The sequence below is a fragment of the Tamandua tetradactyla genome, chromosome 2, assembly GCF_023851605.1.
Source record: "Tamandua tetradactyla isolate mTamTet1 chromosome 2, mTamTet1.pri, whole genome shotgun sequence".
NCBI lineage: Eukaryota > Metazoa > Chordata > Mammalia > Pilosa > Myrmecophagidae > Tamandua > Tamandua tetradactyla.
Genome location: NC_135328.1, coordinates 185,206,834 through 185,228,771, shown reverse-complemented (window position 1 = coordinate 185,228,771; position 21,938 = coordinate 185,206,834). Strand labels below are relative to the sequence as shown.

Sequence of the window (21,938 nt, the reverse complement as noted above, 5' to 3'; positions counted from 1 at the left end):
TTTCATATAGGCTCTTCTTTATTCCTGTTATGCTCTTCATTCTTTGCATGGCTGTTTCCTTATCCTTCACATCCTAGCACAGATGACAAATCTGAGACATCTTTCCTGCTATTCCAATCTAAAGTAGACCCGCATCTCTACAACCACAAAATTATTCTCCCTCACAGCATCAAATTCTTTTGCTTTATAGCACTAACACAAAAGATACGTCCATGCGTGCACGTGTGTGTGCACTGTCACCACTGGGCTTCACTTTCCATAAGAGCAAGGACCATGCTTCTGCTGATTATAACAGTGTGCCCAGTACCAAGCACAGTTCACTACGCACACAGGAAGCACTCAATATATATCTGTTAGATAAACAAAAGCTTTACACTGACCTATGGTTATCCTCCCAGATATACTTCTCCAGAATACTTGAAGCAGGACATCATCTGGACTATTCTCTTGTATCAAATTAGAAAAATTAGTATTTGAAAATAGCCAATAACTCGCTTAATAATACTCATATTCTGCAAAAAATTTAAATACCCTAAATTTAACATCTGTATCATACATATGTCAGGTTCATCTCACCCATTTCACAAGTGAAAAAGTTAACGATTCAAAGACATGCCTTGCCATTATAGCGGGACAAAACTAAGAATACAACAGGCTTCCACTATAGCCAAATGTCTAGATGTGGCCAATTTTTTTTTTAACATTTTTTATTGTGAAATAAACATATATGCAAAAAAGAAAAAATTTAAAAGTATATTTTAACAAGCAGTTATAGAACAAATATCAAAGTATGGTATGGGTTACAGTTCCACAATTTCAGGTATTTTTTTTCTAGCAGCTCTAATATAGTGGAGAACAAAAAGAAATATCAATATGATTCAGTAGTCATAGTCATTTGTTAAATCCTATAGTCATTTGTTAAATCTTATCTTACAATGCCTTCTCACTTGATCCTTCTCCCATTCTTTAGGGACATTTGGACTTTAGGGACTTTTGGGACATTAGGGACAACTTCTTCATGTTGAAAAGAGGTGTTGACATTATGGGGTAGGAGGATGCAACTGCTGACGTTTTTGGACAGAATGGTACCTTTGGGTTTCAGGACTTTTCTGGAGGTTTTAGATTTCTTAAAAATAAACTTAGTGAGTGAAACTTTTATAGCATCTCAGACAGAGCCTTGAGTATTTTTAAAAATTTTATTTTATTTATTAAACATACCAACATACAAACCCTGGGTATTTTTTAAGGTATTCAGGAATATTGTTGGTTGGGACTTTGGCCAATCAATTTTTTAATGCAATTTTATTGATTTATTATATATACTTACATACCATATAATCATCCAAAGTGTACAATCAGTGGTTTACACTATCATCATATGGCTGTGCATCCATCACAACAGAATTTCGAATGTTTTCATTACTCAAAAAAAAATTATAAATAAGAATAAAAGTAAAAAAGGAATACCTAAAATATCCCATACTCCCTTCCCCCTATTATTTATTTTTCCTTTGTTTTTTTCTTATTCATCTTTCCATACAATGGATAAAAGGAGTGTCAGTGGCAGGTTTTCACAATTACACAGTCTGTTCTAGTTTGCTAGCTGCTGGAGTGCAATATACCAGAAACAGAACAGCTTTTAAAAAGGGGAATTTAATAGGTTGCTAGTTTACAGTTCTAAGGCTGAGAAAATGTCCCAGTTAGAGCAAGTCTATAGAAATGTCCCATCAAAGGCATCCAGGGAAAGATACCTTGGTTCAAGAAGGCTGATGAAATTCAGGGTCTCTCTCTCTCAAGTGAGAAAGCACATGGGGAACACAGTCAGGGTTTCTCTCTCGGTTGAAAGGGTACCTGGCAAGCAAGGCGTCATCTGCTAGCTTTCTCACCTGGCTTCCTGTTTCATGAAGCTCCCCAGGAGGCATTTTCCTTCTTCATCTCCAAAGGTTGCTGGCTAGTGGGCTCTCTGCTTTTTGTGTCTATGTCGTTCTTCTCTGGTTCTCTCTGAATCTCTCATTCTCCAAGATGTTTCCTCTTTTATAGGACTTCAGAAACTAATCAAGACCCACCCAAACAGGTGGAGACATGTCATCACCCAATCCAGCTTAGCAACCACTCTCGATTACATCACATCTCAAGGGAGATGATCTAATTACAGTTTCAAACATATAATGCTGAATAGGGATTAGAAGAAATGGCTGCCTTTACAAAATGGGATTAGGATTAAAACATGGCTTTTCTAGGGTACATACATCATTTCAAACCAGCACATGGTCACACTTAAAAACTCTATAGTTATTCAATCACCTTCAAGAATCAAGGCTATTGGATTACTCTAATACCCCCAAAAATGAAAATGCATAAGAATAACCTCCAGAATGACCTTTCAACTCTATTTGACGTCTCTCAGCCACTGAAACTTTACTTCGTCTCATTTCTCTTCCCCCTTTTGGTCAAGAAGTCTTTCAATCTCATGATGGCAGGGCCAGGGTCATCCCTGGGAGTCATGTCTCACATTGTCAGGGAGATTTACACCTCTGGGAGTCATGTCTCATGTAGGAGGATGGCAGGGAGTTCACCTATGGAGTTGGCTTAGAAAGAGCACATTGTTTTGTTTTTTTTTTAAGTTTTTCTCTAAGTTTTTATTTCATAATCATAAACTAAACTCTGCAATGCAGCTAGACCTGGAAGGGGAGGACAATATAGAACCCAAAGAACTGGAGCAAGAGCACAATGATACTGAGGGACATCAGGGGAGGCAGGATGCTCTCCTGAGCTACAGAAAGAATGATCTGGTGATTAAGACAAACATAAGTCAAATTCATTAGATTTGTCCACAGTTGGCAATGGTGATTTTCTTGCTGATCTTGCCATTCCTGGACCCAAAGTGCTCCACGGCTTCCACAATATTCATTCCCTCTTTCACCTTGCCAAAGACCACATGGCTGCCATCTAACCACTCAGTCTTAGCAGTACAGATGAAAAACTGGGATCTGTTTGTATTGAGTCTGGCACTGACCATGGACAAGATGCCAGAATCCGTATGCTTCAGGATGAAGTTCTCATGATAAAACTTCTCCCCATAGGTGAACTTGCCACCAGTGCCACTATGGTGTGTGACATCATCACTCTGGCACATAAACCCAGGAATAATTCTGTGAAATCAAGAACCCTTATAACCAAATCCTTTCTCCCCAGGGCTCAGAGCATGAAAATTTTCTGCTGTCTTTGGAACTGTGTCTGCAAACAGCTGAACGGAGACATGGCCCAAGGGCTCGCCATTGACAGTGATGTCAAAGAACATGGTGGGGTTGACCATGGCTGTGAGCAGGTAAATACAGTGATGGGTGATTGTTCTGCCAAGCCAATTGATTTCTGACAAGAGTGCCAAGCCCAGTTGCTGGGGAAAGAATAATCTCTTCAACAGATGGTGCTAGAAAACTGCATATCCACATGCAAAAGAATGAAGGTAGACCCCTACCTCATACCATATAAAAAAGTTAACTCAAAGTGGATCAACAACCTAAACACAACAGTTTAAAAACTACATAAAAGTCTTAGAAAAAAACATAGTGCAATATCTTCAGGACCTTGTATTAGGTGATGGATAGTCTTAAAGACTTTAAACCAAAAGCATAAGCAACAAATGGAGAAACAGATAAATGGGACCCTATCAAAATGAAAAAACTTTGTATGCCAAAGGACATTACCAAAAAAATGACAACCTACAGAATGGGAGAAAATATTCAGAAACCATATATCTGATAAGGGTTTATATCCAGAATATATAAAGGAACCCAATTTAAAAATGGGCAAAAGAATTGAGTAGACATTTCTCCAAAGAAGATATTCAAATAGCCAATAAAGCATATGAAAGGATATTCAACATCTTTAGCCATTAGAGAAATGCAAATCAAAACCACAATGAGACACCATTTCACAACCACTAGAATGGCTACTATTTAAAAAACAAAATAAGTTGGTGAGGCTGGGGAAAAATAGGAACCCTTGGCATCATTGATGGGAATGTAAAATGGTGCAGATGTTACAGAAAACTTTGGCAGTTCCTCAAAAAGCTAAACATAGAATGACCTTATGACCTGGCAGTCCCACTATCTAAGTATAACATACCCCAAAGAATTGTAAGCAGGACTTCATACAGATAACTATACACCAATGTTCAAATCAGTATTATTCACAATAGCCAAAAGGTAGAAACAACCCAAGGGTCCATCAGCAGATGAATGGATAAATTGAAAGTGGTAGATCCATATAGTGGAATATTAGTCAGCTATAAAAAAGGAATGAAGTTCTGATGCATGCTATCACAAGGATGCACCCTGAAGATATCATCATGTTGACTGAAACAAGCCAGACACAAAAGGAGAAATACTGTATGATCTCACTTATATGAATTTCCTAGAATATACAAATTCATAGAGACAGAAACATTACAGAGTACCAAGGATAGGCATGGTGGTGGGGAATGGAGAGCGAATGGTGGAAGGGTAGTTTCTGTTTGGGGTAATGTAAGAGTTTTGGTAATGGATGGTACTAATGATAGCACAACACTACAAAATGAATTAACACTACTTAACTGTACACTTGAAAGTGGCTAGAATGGGAAATGTTATGTTGTATATAAGTTACCACAACAAAATTTTTTTTTTTAAAGTTGAAATAAGATGGAGAAAGCAGGAATTCTCATATTCTGTTGGTGGGAACATAAATTGGTGCAACCAGTCTGCCAAAATCAAGTAAAATGTTAAATGCCCAATACATCGAGTATTTTAGGTACTTTTTTTAATTAAAAAAAAATTTTAAAACATAACAACATACAAACACAAACATTCTTACCATATGATCATTCCATTCTTGGTTTATAATCAATAACTTACATCATCATCACATAGTTGTATATGCATCACCATAATCATTTCTTAGAGCATTTGCATCAATTTGGAAAAAGAGACATAAAGAAAATAGAAAAAAAACTCATACATACCATACCCCTTACCCCTTCCTCTCATTGATTGCAAGTATTTCCATCTACTCAATATATTTTAGTTGTTTCCCCTATTTTTTTCTATATCCTTGTCACTCCCTTTCATTGATCACTAGCATTTCAATCTACTAAATTTATTTTAACATTTGTTTCCCCTATTATTTATTTTTAATCCGTGTTTTACTCATCTGTCCCTACCATAGACAAATGGAGCATCAGACATCAGAAAAGATCTCTATACATCTAATAACTCTTTTACTCTCCTCTACAACCCTAAGAAATATAGTTATTTCTGTACTCTACATATTATGAAACTGAGGCAGAGAGATTAAGAACTTTTCTCTAAGTTACCCAGTAAGTAACTGGTAAAGCCTATAACCTGAATTCCACTAGTAGATAAACTGTACCAGAGGACATGTTCAAGGTTGTAATATACTTTGTTATAAGGATAAACTGGAAGTGCTGCAATACTTGCAATATGGGAGTCAATAAGCATGTGATGTAGTCGTATGATGGCATACTATATAGCCGTTAAAATGAATGAACTAGATGTACCTGTAACAACATTTTAGATCTCAAAAACATGTGAAAGGACATTCCATGTTTATGAATTGGAAGACTAAATGTTGTTAAGCTGTCAACTCTACCAAAGTAATTTAGAGGAAAACAAAACATGTTCAGTGAAAAAATTGCAGAATGAAATGTACAAGACATCCATCATATAAAGATTTTAAACATACAAAATAACACCATATTGATTATGGATATGAGTATATCTTATTTTTTTAATTAAAATATTTTCTTGACTCTATTTTCTTGATAGTTATCACTGGGGAAGGAGGGCAGAGAATAGCATCTGGGAGAAAGATGTAGAAGAACTGAATTTTATCTGAAATATTTCAGGTCTTTAAAAAACAATGGGAGGCAAATGTGACAATACATTAATTCTAGGTCCTAAGTACACAGTTTGCTTGTTATATTACTCTCTACTTTTCTGAATGGTTGAAGATTCTCTGAGGGAGCTTGAGTAGATTCCTCAACGTTTTCAGAAAAGTGGTTGGTAAGTTCATCAGCTGAGAAAAAAGGATAGGGGAAAGTAAGACAGTTGAGGAAAAGCACTCTGTGAGAACCATGGGTGGGTGGAGGAGGAACACAAGTGCTGCCAAGTACTACGGCCTACAGACTGGAGCCAGGGTCCAGAAGGGACCAGTGGGAGGACAAGTAAGGGATATGAGAGCTGGCACAGGGGTAGAAGAGAGGACAAGAAATGGACAACACAGGAGTATTCACTGTGACAGGGTGGAGTGGGGGAAGGATGGCAGAGAGAAACCTGAAGGAAGGAGAAAGCCAGGAAGGTGGTTTCTAAAAAGGTAAAGGGGGACTAGAGGGTGGATTCCCACCCAGGAAGGTGAGAGAGAACTGTTATACTCACACCAAACCTCACTACCCCCATCATGTGTAGTCAGGGCATAAACAGCCAAGAAATAGGAGCTAGTACTTGAGAAACATTTCCTCATTAGTTACTGAGGGTGTCAGGATATCAAACTTCCTTTGCTAAAACTGACTCATCTGAAGAATACAGAAGACATCTTTGCAATCGTCCCAGGTGTCCTTTGTATTGGGGGGGTTGATTCTGGTTGCAAGTAAGAAACCATATGTTCTGGTTTGCTAGCTGCTGGAATGCAACACGCCAGAGACGGATTGGCTTTTAATAAAAGGGGATTTATTTTGTTAGTTCTTCAGAGGAAAGGCAGCTAACTTTCCACTGAGGTTCTTTCTTACGTGGAAGGCACAGGATGGTCTCTGCTGGTCTTCTCTCCAGGCCCCTGGGTTCCAATAACTTTCCCCGGGGTGACTTCTTTCTGCATCTCCAAAGGCCTGGCTGAGCTCCAAGTACTGAGATGAGGAAAGCCAAGCTGCTTAGGCTGTGCTACATTGCGTTCTCTCATTTAAGCACCAGCCAATTAAGTCAAACGCCACTCATTGCAGCAGACACGCCTCCTAGCTAACTGCAGATGTAATTAGCAACAGATGAGGTTCACGTACCATTGGCTTATGTCCACAGCAACAAAGCTAGGTATGCTCACCTGGCCAAGTTGACAACTGAATCTAACTAACACACCATATCACACCAAAGTAAATTTAAAAAGGGGGTTCAGGGACTTCCAGGAAGATGGCCGAATAGAGTAGCTCGAGTTTAGCCCTGCTCTACAGAAAAGTTAGAGAAGGGACAGGAGGGCGACTGAGGTGGCGATTCAGGAGTGTGGCTGATTTGGGAGAGCCTTCTGCACCACATAGGGCAGCCCTAGTTACAGAGGCCGAGGACCTGAGAGGCAGAAGGCTGGAGCCTGGTGCAGAGGCGCAGAGCCCGCAGGAGTGCACAGAATGGGAGCTGGGGACTAGGAAGTAAGCCAAGTCATGTTCCTTGGGCACGCTACCCTCACCAGTGCAGCCCCATGATCGGCACCTCACCCCACAGACCACAAACCTGAACTCCATCACCCGCTCCCATTTCCCACACTCCAGGAGCCCACATCCCCACCCCAAGTGCAGCCCAACCCACCTCTCCTGCACGCCTCCCGAGCACCACCTCCCCCTCTCTGTTCCCTTCAGGCTGTCGCCAGCACATAATGGCTGTGGGCACTAACCTCCACACCCAGGCTACCCCTGCCCTCCTGCCTATAGTGCTGCACAACCTCACCCTGCCCCCTGAGCTATGCGCATCATTTACAGCACTCCAAGGCCCACCCATGTGCACGGGCCCCCAATCACATCATTCAGCTCTGGGAAGCACACTTTATAGCAGTCCTAGAACCTGCACGTGCATGGCCCTCAGCCACACTTTCCAGCTCTGAGAAAGTGCCGACCTGTGCAGCTGGGTTACATCTGCCCCTAATCCACAAAGGGATAACACCGACCTGCTGCCACAGCTCTACACATGCGCACAAATGGCCCCATGCCTTAGACCAGTGCACACCAGGGTTACACCCCTCAGACCGGTGCTCCTGCGCAGCTACATCCTCTCTAGCTGCTGGGCACCCATGTTCACAAGCATCAGGATTAATATTCCCAATCTGCACCTATACCTGCCCTGAAACAAATCACCATAGTGAGTGCCCCAGCCCGTACCCTGCTACCTGCTGTACAACCATACTGCAAACACAAGGCCACAGACTACCGAAAGAAATCAACTCCCAAAGTAAATCAATCAAGATATTTCCACGCCACAAAGACAGCAGAAGATCACTGAGCATATCACAGTGCAGACAGACATAGTCCTGCCTAATCACCAAATTAAAACACCAGAGGAGACACAGACATTGGAAGAACTAATCAAAGATGTTCATACAACTCTACTTAATAAAATAAGTGGGATAGCAAATGACTTTTAGGAGATTAAAAAGACAGTAGAAGAGCATAAAGAGGAATTTGAAAGAATAAATTTTAAAAATAACAGATATCACAGAGATTAAAGACCCTGTTGACCAAATAAAAAACATACTAGAGGCACACAATACCAGATTTGAAGAGACAGAAGAAAGAATAAGTGATACAGAGGACAGGATAACTGGCTTTGAAGACTCAAAACAGCAAATGGCAAAAAGATGGAAAAATTTGAATTGGATCTCAGGGAAATGATAGACAAAACAAAGTGCACAAATATAAGAATACTGGTGTCCCAGAAGGAGAAGAGAGGAGTAAAGGGTTAGGAAGAGTAGTTGAGGATATAATGGGGAAAACTTCCCAATCCTCATAAAGGACATAAATATACAAGTCAAAGAATCCCAACAAACTCCAAACAGAATAAACCCAAACAGGCCTTCCCCAAGACACATACTAATCAGCTTGTCAAATGTTGAAGAGAAAGCAGCAAAAGAAAAACAATCTACCTCATACAAGGGAAACCAAATTAAGACTGAGTTCAGAATACTCAACTAGCACCCTGAAGGCGAGAAGACAGTGGTATGATATATTCAAGCTCCTCAAAGAGAAAGACTTCCAGCCATGAATTCAGTACCCAGCGAAACTATCCTTCAGAACTGAGGGAGAGATTAAAGTTTACACAGACAAAGAAGTCCTGAAAGAATGTGTCAACAAGAAACCGGCCCTATAAGAAATACTAAAAGGAATTCTGCCAGCTGAAAAAAAAAGACAGGAGAGGGAGGTCTGGAGGAGGGCACAGAATTGAAGAGTACCACTAAGGGTAATTTAAAGAATACAAGGAGAAAGAGGGAAAAGAATATATAGATCTGACAAATAAAATAAGAAAGATAAGATGGTGGATTCAAGACACACCTTTTCAGTAAAAACTTTGAATGTTACAGACTAAATTTACCAATTAAAAGATACAGATTGGCAGAATGGATGAAGAAACATAATTCAGTTATATGCTGCTTACAAAAGACTCATCTTAGACATAGGATACAAATAGATTGAAAGTGAAAGGATGGAAAAAGATATTCCATGCAAGTCGTAACCAAAAGAAAGCAGGAGTAGCTATGCTAATATCAGACAAAATAGACTTTAAATGTAAAGACATCATAAGAGACAAAGAATGATACTATATATTAATAAAGGGTCAATTCAGCAAGGAAATAAAGCAATCAAAACTGTTTATGCTCCCAATCAAGGAGCTCCAAAGTACATGAGATAGACATTGGCAAAACCGAAGGGAGTGATAGATGTTCAACAAATAATAGCAGGAGATTTCAATATACCACTCTCCTTTATAGTTCTGTTTTCGCAGAACAACCAGACAGAAGATCAACAAGGAAATAGAGAAGTTAAATAACTTGATCAATGAATTAGACCTAACAGGCACATATAGATCATTGCACCGCAAAGCACAAGGATATACATTTTTCTCAAGTGCGCATGGAACATTGACCAGGATAGATCATATGCACAAAACAGGTTTTCAAAAATTTAAAAACACTGAAATGATTCAAAGCCCTTTCTCTGATCACAGTGGGATGAAGCTGGATCTCAATAACCATCAAAGAACAAGAACATTCACAAATATATGGAGATTAAATAACACTCTTAAACAACCAGTGGGTCAAAGAAGAAATTGCTATAGAAATCAGTAGCTATCTGGAGATGAGTGAAAATGAGAATACAACTTATCAGAACTTATGGGATGCATCAAAGGCTGTGCTAAAATATGAATTAATTCCTGCAAGAATTACTTCAAAGTTATTCTCACAAGCAGTGTGGACAACCAAAGCTATAGGTTGAGCCCCCAGTCTTGGGGTTTGTTCATATGAAACTTAACCCCACAATGGATAGGCCAAGCCTACTTAAAATTAGGCCTAAGAGTCATCCCCAAAAGAACCTCTTTTGTTGCTGAGATGTGGCCTCTCTCTCCAGCCAACACAACAAGCAAACTCACCACCCTCCCCCTGTCTACATGGGACATAACTCTCAGGGGTGTGGACCTTCCTGGCAATGTGGGACAGAAATCCTAGAATGAGCTGAGACTCAGCATTAAGGGACTGAGAAAACCCTAGAGTGAGCTGAGACTCAGCATCAAGGGATTGAGAAAACCTTCTCAACCAAAAGGGGGAAGAATGAAATGAGACAAAATAAAGTGTCAATGGCTGACAGATTCCAAACAGTTGAGAGGTAATCCTGGAGGTTATTCTTAAGCATTAAGTAGATATCACCTTGTTAGTCAAGATATAATGGGGAGGCTGGAGGGAACTGCCTGAAAATGTACAGCTGTGTTCCAGTAGCCATGTTTCTTGAAGATGATTGTATAATGATAAAGCTTTCACAATGTGACTGTGTGATTGTGAAAACCTTGTGTCTGATGTTCCTTTTATCTACCTTGTCAACAGACGAGTAGAACATATGGAATAAAGATGAATAATAGGGGGAACAAATGTTAAAATAAATTTAGTTTGAAATGCTAGTGATCAATTTTATTTCTTTTTCTGAATAGATGTAAATGTTCCAAGAAATGATCATGATGATGAATATGCAACTATGTGATGATATTGTGAATTACTGATTATATATGTAGAACGGAATAATCAAAAGTTAAGAATGTTTGTGTCTGTTTGGTATTTAAAAAAAATTAAAAAAAAAGAATTACTTCAAAGATATGATTCTTGTACAAAGAGTGTTTAATCCAGGGCACGGGGAGAACTGCTATTGCATGCTGTGAGTTATGTTCAAAAGGAAACCATCAGCACTACCTCACCAACAGCAGAGGAAAATAATGGGGGAGGGGACAAGAGTTAAGAAGAGTTTAGATTTTCCTATTTGGCGAGGGTGTGTTTATTGGTTTTCTTTCTCTTGGGAACAATGAAATTATCTAAAATTGAGAAGGTTGATGAACTGTGGATTTTGGGCCCTCTACATGATGCCCGGTGAATGCAGGTGGCTGAAGGATGCACTGATGAAGTAGATTGCCGAACGATGGTGTATACTTATGAACAAATGTTGTGCTGCTACAAAAAGGAACAAATTCATGAGGCATGCAATGATGTGAATGAACATGTGGGACATGTGGTGAGACAAAATAAGCAGAAACAAATGAACAAGAATGGTATGGTCACCTTCAGAAAATGCTTATAAGAAAACAGGGGCCTAGATTGTAAGCTTTCAGAGCAGACACACTATTATTATTTCTGGATTTTGAGAGGCTGTTTTATACATATATAAAATATTTATATATATTATACATTTAGAGATAAGAACGAAGCTGAACAGGTGGGGGTTAAAATAATTCAGAACATAGGGTAAAGAAGAGAATGTCTGTATTTTTGAACCATACATACTCTTTGAGACCAATGGAAGAAAGGTTTATATGGTCTGGAACTTAAATTTTCTGTAGTGCAAAATCGAATTCAATCTATCTGTATAGCTCATTTGAACAACTGAAACACAGGGAGCACAGAATAAGAAAGAGGTCATTTAATCCTGTATAGACTATTGTAATGCCTGGATATATCCTAGAGTATATTAAGCAGATAATCAAAGAGTATTGGGAAAGTCCCCTGAGGGATGGGAGAAAGAATGTGGAACTATTAAATCTTATCATCACGGAATTCCCTGATACTGTGTCAAACTTTAGGGACACCCAAATCAATAGGCCATGCCCTCGACCACAAAGCTTATTCTTGTGAAGCTTATGTAGGTAGCAGAGAAGCTTAGCCTATGGGCATGCCTAAGAGTTACTTCTGGAGGACCTCTGTTGTTGCTCAGATGTGGCCTCAGTCTCTCTAAGCCCAACTCTGCAAGAGAAATCATTCCCCTCCTCTCTACATGGGAATGACATTCAGGGGTGAAACTCTCCCTGGTGGCATGGGAGAGGACTCCCAGGGATGAATCCAGACTTGACATCGTGGGATCAACAATTCCATCCTGACCAAAGGGAGTAAAGAAGTGTAACTAATAAAGTATCAGTGGCAGAGAGTTCAATTAGAGTCCAGAGGCTACTCTAAAGGTTGCTCTTATGCAAGCTTCAGTTAGACCTTGCTACCTATCATAACCTGCCAACCCCAACGAGGACCATTCCAGCCAATCCTAAAGAACACCTAGCGAAATTTATAAGATTCCAAAAAGGTCCCAGGCCCTAGAGTAACTTTCCAGAAATCTACAACCTCCAGATGGGTCCCTGGTCAGGATAAGTCCTGAAATTTAGCCCAGCCTCTCCAGAACATCAAATAGTTGCATCTCCTTACCTGATATTAGTGACAGACCCTTCCAATATAAAAACTTTAGAATTGCCATAGCCCAAATATCCCTAAAGAGAGGGATGGAAAGATCAAAGGGATGGTGGAGTTATATAGAGAAGATAGGATTTAACAAACGAATATGAGGCTGAATCATTAAATTGCTATCTCTTTTAGTTTCCAGTATTTTATAGCAGCTAGAAGTAAAAACCTTAAATTGTGAAATTGTAACCCTGTCAAAGTCTGAAATATGTTCTACAACTAATTGTAGTTGCTGTGCTTTGAAATTTATAGTTTTGTATATATGTTATTTTTCATAAAAAAAGAAGGGAAAAAAGTTGATTATGATGATAAAAAAATATTTAAGACCTCTAGGGTCATATATTCTGAAGCAGCTAGAAGGAAAAATGCGTGCGGATCATATGGTAGCTCATGACAAACTCTGGGATCTGTCCTGTAACTACTTGTTGAAGGGTGCTTTGAAAACTATTGCTTTATTTCTTTGCTTTTTATATGTGTTACACTATACAACAAAAAAGTCAATATATATATATATATATAAGGGAGTTCATACTATTTGCTACCTGAAGACCTCAGAGGGATCGAATGAAAACAATTTTCCTCTGTCTAGGAATTACAGTCTTCCTGCCCCTGTAACTGAGATGTTAGGAATTACAAATGATTATTGAATCATGTAAATATTTCTTTTTACTTTCTAGTATATGAGAATAGTCAGAAGGAAATACTTGAAGTTGCTAAAGTGTAATCTAGTCGAGTTGATCTCTGATAATGATTGTATGACTATATAGACTTTATCTTGTGTCTTTATGATTATAAAAACCTTGTGACTTAACCCTCACTTGTACCCCTTTTATCTGGTTTTTCAACTTTAGGGTCTTATAATTACTAAAGACATCCTAATATTAAAGGCCTTCAGTCAGCCCAGAACTAACCTACCCAATTCCAAAGCTATCTTGACAAACAAAGCTGGATCTAACCAATGGGCCCATATGACATGCACAGTAGCTTAAACTTGAACCTGTAAGTGACCAATACCTCATTATAATACTAAAATTCATGCCCATCATGTTAAAGCCACTATTTTCTTACATATATTCTATGACCAAGAAGTAATCAGTCTGCCCATGCTCAATAATGAGCGCTCTCTAATCTTATCTTGAGTCATTGTGCTTGTTATCCTAAAACCCCCCCATCTTTTGATACTATAAATCTATCAGAATTACAGCAGTTTGGAGATGTGGGGGCTGACAGGCCATCTGATCCCCTCCTTCACACTTAGCAATAAACTCTCTCTTTGAAACCCTGGTGTTATGAATTGGCTGGTATGCACATCAGACAGAGAACCCACCACTTTTGCTCAGTATCAACTAGGCGATCATGAAGGAAACAAAGTTCCTAAGAAGGAATCCACTGCCTGAAATTCTGGAGCCCAGATGGACAGGTAAACAAGTAATTGAATCTCTTGCAGCCACTAGGCTCTTTCTAGTTTAGAAGCTCAGCAACCAGGTTTTTCTCTATTCTTTTGGCACTCCACATCCTTGGAGCCTTTAAAAGCTTCAAAGAGAAATTTTATGTATAATGCTGTATTAGTTAGGGTTCTCTAGAGAAACAGAATCAACAGGGAACACTTGCAAATATAAAATTTATAAAAGTGTCTCACGTGACTGCAGGAATGCAGAGTCAAAAATCCACCCGGCAGGCTGTAAAGCCAACAACTCCGATGAAGGGTCTGGATGAACTCCACAGGAGAGGCTCACCAGCGGAAGCAGGAATGGAACCTGTCTCCTCTGAATCCTCCTTAAAAGGCTTCCAGTGATTAGATTAAGCATCAGTCATTGTAGAAGACACTCCCCTTTGGCTGATTACAAATGGAATCAGCTGTGGATGCAGCTGATGTTATCATGATCTAATCCTATGAAATGTCCTCATTGCAACAGACAGGCCAGCACTTGCCCATCCAGATGAACAGGTACCACAACTTGGCCAAGTTGACACATGTCCCTAACCATGACAAATGGTTCTTGAAAATGTGTATAAAATTAACCACAAGTAAGTTTAAGCGTTAGACTTACATATTATGGGAAGGTTTTTTCCCAAAGACCTAATAAATAATACAAACTTTGATTTTAAAAAAATAACAAAAAATAAAAATAAATTTAAAAAGCTTCAAAAACAGAAACTATTCCAAGTACATAAGACTGGGTGAGTGGGTCGTCAAGGTAAATGTGAATTGGGAAGTCAGTACAGCAGTTCAAGTCCCCTGGACCTGGCTTTGAGGCCCAGTCCCGCTTCCAGAATGATCCCTTTCCTTTGATCTCTACACCTTCCTGGGGTTTTTTGGATATCATTCTAGATGGGGTTCAAGGCCCTGAACAGACAAACCAGAGTTTGTCTGTTGAGCATACTCCTGGAAAATAAGTAATTCAACAATTAATTGGTATTTATTGAAATTAAGTAAATGTTTAATGCTTGTCTAATTCTTAAATGGTATGTTCGGTCTAGTTATTCATCAGTATATTACTTATATAGCGTTAAGTTTCTGTTTAAATTTGTTAGTTGGTGTGTTATTGCATTTGTATTGTTCTAACTGGTTACTGATTATGGAAATTCTTTAAAATGGGAAATTCTAATAGCATTCTTGAATACAGCCCTTTGAGCTGCATATTGAATAATTGGGGAAATTTTAGTTATGAGCCTATGAAAAACAAAAAATAGTTTTCTTCTGTAATAGTCTGGCCTCAATATGTTTTAGAATCAGGAGAGAAATGACCTGAGAATGACTATAGAAAAGAGCACAATATTACAGTTAAAGTTGCTCTACAAAAGAACAGAAATGGGATGAAATGATGTATATTCAATCCTTTATTTGTCTCTCCCAGCCATGAATTATGATGAGAAAATGTAAAATTTTACCAGTAAAGGACAGTGGAGACCATCAACTGACGAATGGATAAACAAAATGTAATATATACATACAATGGAATATTACTCAGCTGTGTGAAGAAACGAAGTCTTAACCCATGTGACAACATGAATGAACGTGGAGGACACTATGTTGAGTGAAACAAGTCAGACACAAAAGGACAAATATAGTGTGACCTCATTAATATAAACTAAATATAACCAGCTAACTCATGGTGCTAATATCTAGAATACAGTTCCCAGAAGATCAACTGAGGGTAGAGAATGGGGAGCAGATGCTTAATTTGTGCAGAATTTATAATAAGGTTGATTGTAAATGTTTGGAAATGAACAGAGGTGAACATAGCACATTTTAGTAAGTGTGATTAACAGAAATGATACACAGGTGTGATTGTGGGTGAAAGGTTAAGTTTAGGGTCATGTATGTCATTAGAAGGAAAGCCAGGGGATAAAACATGAGACTATATAATGTGGTTAACCCTCTTACGGACAATAATGGCTGTCAGTAGTACAAATATAAGAATGCTTTTCCATGAAATATAACAACTGTGTGAAACTATTAAAAGTGGTATATCGATAAAAATACATCTAATGCAAATGATGGACTGTAGAAAAAAAAATACTGGAGAAAAGAAAAATATCCTCGCTGATTCAAATCCAGAGGATTCAACAGAATTTTTATTAACTCCTTCAGTTAGAAGGAGTTAGAAGAGCCTGAGATGGAAATGGTCTCCCCCTCCCATACCCACCAAGGTACTCAATTTGGCCAGGGCTCTTCTCTAAAACAGCAGCAGAGACCCCAGTAAAAAACAAACAAACAAAACCTCCTAACCCTCTGGCAAGTGGGTAGGAATAGATGAACAGGGAGCCTCAAGAGGATTTGTATACGTGTACTACCTCATTTTCCACATCACATTTATATAACTGGAAAAAAAATTCTACTCTATAGAAAGGTCCCAAAGAAAATGGAAAGTTTAATTGCTTTGCTATCTGCAACCTATAATCTAAATTGGGCTGATATTCAAACCTTGTTAAATGCCCTTAGAAGAAGAACAAAGAATCGTAACAGAAAAGGCAAAGGAGGAAGCAGGTAAGAAACAAGGAGAAAATCCTGGCAACCAGCATATACTGGCGCTTAGCAGCACCAGTAAGGGATCCTGAATGGAATCCAAGTGATGCAGGCTACCAGACTAAATCAGAGCATTATAAAGAGTGCTATTGTTACGGGTCTGCAAAAAGGGATTCCTAAAATTATAAATGTCCAAAAGATAAATGAAGTAAGACTGGGACCAAAGGAAAGTCCCTCAGCTTTCCTTGAAAGAATTTACACTGGCAGTACACTGACTAGATCCGGAAAGTTCAGAAAATGCCAGCAATTTAAAGAAGACTTTTATTATTCAACTTTCCTTAAATATGACTTTTATTACTCAGTTTTCCTAGTATAAGGAGGAAGCTACAGAAAATTGATGAAGGACTAGGATTGCCTATTTCTAGGTTGGCTGAACTCGCTTTTAAAGTTTATAACAACAGGGACTAAGTTAAAGCAGATCCGTAGTTTCAAAAGCAAGCAGTACTTGAGGATGGATATCTTAGGAGGCATGTGGTACTTCTCAGGGCCTTAATGAACCAAGGATGACCATAATGAGACAAAAAAAGAAGATAAGATTCCTGGGCCCCTCTTGAAAGATGGAAGGAATTCCTAAGGAATTAGGAAGCAGTTAATAGGTATACTGCAAAAAGGAATCCTAGCTGCCCCCAGGGATGACCCAAATTCCAGATGCCCCAATAAGATGATGCAACCTAAAGCAACTCGGAATGAAGGGGTCCAGGGGCTGTATTAGAAGAAATGCCACTACTCTCAATCTCCCACTGTGCTGGTTTGAATGTGTTATGTACCCCAGAAAAGCCTATGTTTTTAAATCCAATCTGGTGGGGGCAGACCTACTGTTGGCTGGCACCTTTTGATTAGACTGTTTCCATGGAGACGTGGCCCCACCCATTCAAGGAGTGTCTTAATGGGCTCACTGGAGTACTTTAAGGGAGAGACCGTTAGGTTCACAAAAGGCTTGGAGCAAACTGACCACAGGTGAAGGAATTTATTCAGGCACCAGCATGATGGGGGTCTGAAGTCAGAGTTCTGCCTGTCTGGGGAGGACAAGGGAAGAGTCTTTATAAGTGGAGGGGTGGGGTTTTTTTGGCAGGTGTGGGAAATTGGGGTGTTTTCATTGGTTGGGTCAGAAGTGGTGGGTCAGGCAAGAAGTTGTAAGCCCTTCATTGGTGGGGTTTAAAATTTAAAGGCTGCTATAGTTTGGCAGGTTTGTAACTCCCGAGTTTTGGCGGGCATTGAGTGAGGGGATTTATCACAGGTATGAGGTTACCAGAGGGTGGCTGCTTGGTTAAAAGGTTATCACAGGCATGTGGCCTGCAACTGTTGTATGGGGACAGGTCAAGTACTAGCTGCATCATGAGAGTTGGAAGGGGGTGGGTATGAGGGTCCTAGGAATTCTAACAGGGACATTTTGGAAACAGCTTAAAGCAGAGAGAGAAGCTAAGAGATGAAATATAGAGAAAGCCTCCAAAGGAGAGAGAGAGCAATAGAAAACAGAGCCCAGCAGAGAGGGGCCAGCTGACCTCATCACGTACCTTCCCATGTGACAGAGGAAACTGGGATGCCAACAGCCTTTCCTCCAAGAAGGTATCCTCTTTTTGATATCTTAATTTGGACATCTGCATGGCCTTAAAACTGTAAATATGTAGTTTAATAAATATCTTATTTACCAATTATAAGGTATTGACTTATAAAAGTCAATCCATTTCTGATATATTGTATTCTGGCAGCTTTAGCAAATGGAAATACCCACCAAGAGTCTCGGGTAACAAAACAATATAGGTGGGAAAACAATTAATTGACTTTCTTGTTGATACAGGAGCCATGTACTCAGTATTAAGCAAAATCCTAAGGCAATTTCCAACCAATCAGTTATTACATCAGGAATATCTGGTAAGAGGGCAAATAAACCAGTTTTGCAGCCACTAGAATGCCTAATTGGGACCAAAAATTTAGCAGTTTCCTGTGTGTACCAGAAGCCTGGTTCCCTTATTTGGAACAGACCTGTTAACTAAGTTAAATGCCAAGATAACTTTTTCTCCAGATTGTTTGTCAACAGAAGTGCCTCCAGGACAAGCTTGTGCATTGTAAGCTGCACTGCACTGCACTGATGAAGGAGATAAGCAGACAGCTGCCTATCCCAAAAGAAATCTTGAATGCTTTAAACAGGAGGCAGGGGTTGATGGAAAACCTGGAAAATGTGCAAAACATGAGAAAATAGTAAGACCGGTTCAAGTGAAACTTCAAAAGCCAGATACTGCATGTCATACTATTAACAATATCCACTTAAACTAGAATCAAAATAAAGAATTGCTCCATTAATAGACATTTTTGAAATATCAATTAATATGACCCTGTCAACCTCCACAGAACACTCCAATACTGCCAGTATGAAAGCAGGCACCCTAAATGAATATTGGTTTGTGCAAGATCTCCAGGCTATTAATCAAATTGTAGAAGACATCCATCCTATAGTTCCACATCCATATACTTTACTTCTACATTATCTGGAGATCTCTGTTCATTCACCATGTTAGAAGTGAAAGATGATTTTTATTGCATACCCCTTGATTCAGAATCTCCAGAACTTTTTGCTTTTGAATGGGAAAACCCCATTAACAACATAATACAACAATATTGTTGTACTGTTCTTCCACAAGGATTGAAAAATGCTCCCACAACATTTGACAAAGGAAATGGAGTAGGAACGTTTACTCAAAAATTAGGAAATGCCAGACGTCCTGTGGCCTATTTTTCTAAACAGTTAGACAACACAACCCAAGGATGGCCAGTATGCCTAAGGGCTGTAGCAGCCACCTATGACATTCTCAAAATAGGTGAAAAATTCACCTTAGGATAACCCATCACTAAGCCTATGTTACACTATAGACTGCCATTGTTAGAATAAAAAAGTAGAAACTGGCTCAATATATCAAGCTATACAGATTCTTAAGAATGTTTTTAATATAGTTCATGCTCATGGAGTCATCTGGAAAAAAAGAAGATTCTTAATATCTGGTAAAAAAAAAAAAGAAATTAAACATGAAGATGCAATCCCAGCATTATTAGAAGTAGTAACATGGCCTAAAGAAGCTGCAATATCAGTAGTTAACAGGAAGACATCAACAGTACCACAGCACTACCAGGGGTAAAAAATTGGGGGATAAGGGGAGGACAAGAGATAAGGGGAAGTTTAGATTTGATATTTGGTGAGCCTGTGCTTATCGGTTCTTTGTTTCTGTGGACCAGTGAAAACTGTCTAAAATCGAGAGTGCTGCTGAATGTACAACCAAGTGAGGACACTGTAAGACATGGTCTGTTTATTTTGGACATAATCCATTATGTCCAATAGATGGAGGGGGTTGAAGGGTATAATGACTGAGAAACAGAATGGTGAACTGTAATATAAATGTGATGGAATCTTGTATGGCTACAATAAGGAATGACATTATGAGGCACGCAATGAACCGAATGAACCTGGGGACAATGTATTATGCAAAGTAAGCCAGAAACAAAAGAAAAAATATGCTATGGTCTCTTTCAGAAAATACTTATAAGAAAATTGGAGCCTAGATTGTAAACTCTTAGAGTAGCCACAGTATGTATGAAGTTGTAAGTGTACTTTGGGATTTGGAGACACTGTGCTATATGTGTATAAACCAGTATTTCTCTGGAACTGTGAGTAACTCTGAGACACCTAAGACTCAGAAATGGAGTTCTGCAGTCCTGAAAGTTAGCAAAGCTACATTCAATAACAGTTAAAGTAATCAAAAAAAAGATCAGGTTTCAATCAGAGATAAAAACGAAGCTGATCTGGTTAGGACTAGGGTTTGTCAAACCCCAACCAACAACACTCCTGTTAACTCTTAAGAACACCTAGGGCTCAAACTGAGACTCTAGAAAAGTTTCATGCACAAAGTTTACTTTCCTGGACCCTATAACTTCCAGAGGTTCCTAGGCCAGATAAAATCCTGAAACCCTTAGGGATCAGCCTCTCCAAGATTATCAACTAATTACATCCTCCTATTCTTTAGCGTTGACACCCCTTCTCAACAAGAAAAAGTCAGAATGGGGTTCAGTTCCCGGTGCCTGCCTATGTAAAAAAAAAAAAAAAAAAGTTAGAATGGGCACTGCCTAAAGATCCCTACAGATTGGAAGGAGGATCAAAAGAGAAGAAGGGGGGGAGTGCAAGGGTAGTTCAGTGGTAGAATTCTTGCCTGCCATGAAGGAGATCCGGGTTCGATTCCTGACCTGTGCACTCTGCCTCTATGCCCCAACCCCCAAAATGATCAAACAGTTCTGCAATAATGGGATATTCACATGGAAAAAAGAATGAAATGTGACCCCCCACCACCACCACAGAGCATAATACAAAAAAAAAAGGAGGAGAAAGAGTTATATCAGAGAAAATAGGATTTAACAAATGAGTATGACTGCTGAATCACTATAATGATATTTCTTTTAGCCTCCAGTGTTTTGAGCAGCTGGAAGGAAAAATCTGAAACAGTGGAATGGTGACCCATAACGAACTCTGAAATCTATTCTGTAATTACATGCTGAAGTGTACTTTGAAGAAGTATTTTTCTTTTTTTTGTATGTATATTTCACAATAAAAAGTTAAAAAAAAAAGTTGCCATAATACATTGCTACAGTCATCAGAATGGAGAAATGGACTCTATAAAAGGTAATCAAATAGCAGATCTAGAAGGAAGAGCAGCAACCAAACTAAAGCCTCTATCCTCATCATTGGTACTTTCTCTGATACTAGATATAAGACTAAAAATTTTTTTCCTAAGTATTCAGCCCATGATTAATAGAGAGCAAAAGAGTGAGGCTTTGACCAAAAAGTAACAGATATTATTGCTCAAGCAAACACTCCATACAAAAGAATGGAGGAAGGATGGCTTTATAATAAAGACTGAATAATTTTTATTTCTGAACATTTAATGGAAAGAGTTCTTACTTATTTACATCAAAGCACTCATTATGGAAGAGATGCCATGTATCAGTGGCTGAAAAATTATATTACAGGACCTAGGATGCAAAAAAACATTCAGAAGATAACAAAAAACTGTTTAACTTGTGATAAAAACAACCCAAAACCTGGGCCTCTGCCCTCTATAAAAGGAATGCAAGCTAGAGGCACAACACCAGGTGAGGATTGGTCAATAGACTTTACCATCATGCCAAAAGCCTGTGGAAG

At 38.9% G+C, this 21,938-nt stretch overlaps 1 protein-coding gene and 1 pseudogene across 3 annotated transcripts in view; both read right to left on the bottom strand.

Moving 5' to 3' along the window:
- Positions 1-21,938, bottom strand: part of PPT1 (palmitoyl-protein thioesterase 1) — a 129,984-nt gene that overhangs the window by 9,802 nt on the left and 98,244 nt on the right. The window lies entirely within an intron of this gene.
- LOC143674426 (peptidyl-prolyl cis-trans isomerase A pseudogene) lies at positions 806-20,821 on the bottom strand (annotated as a pseudogene).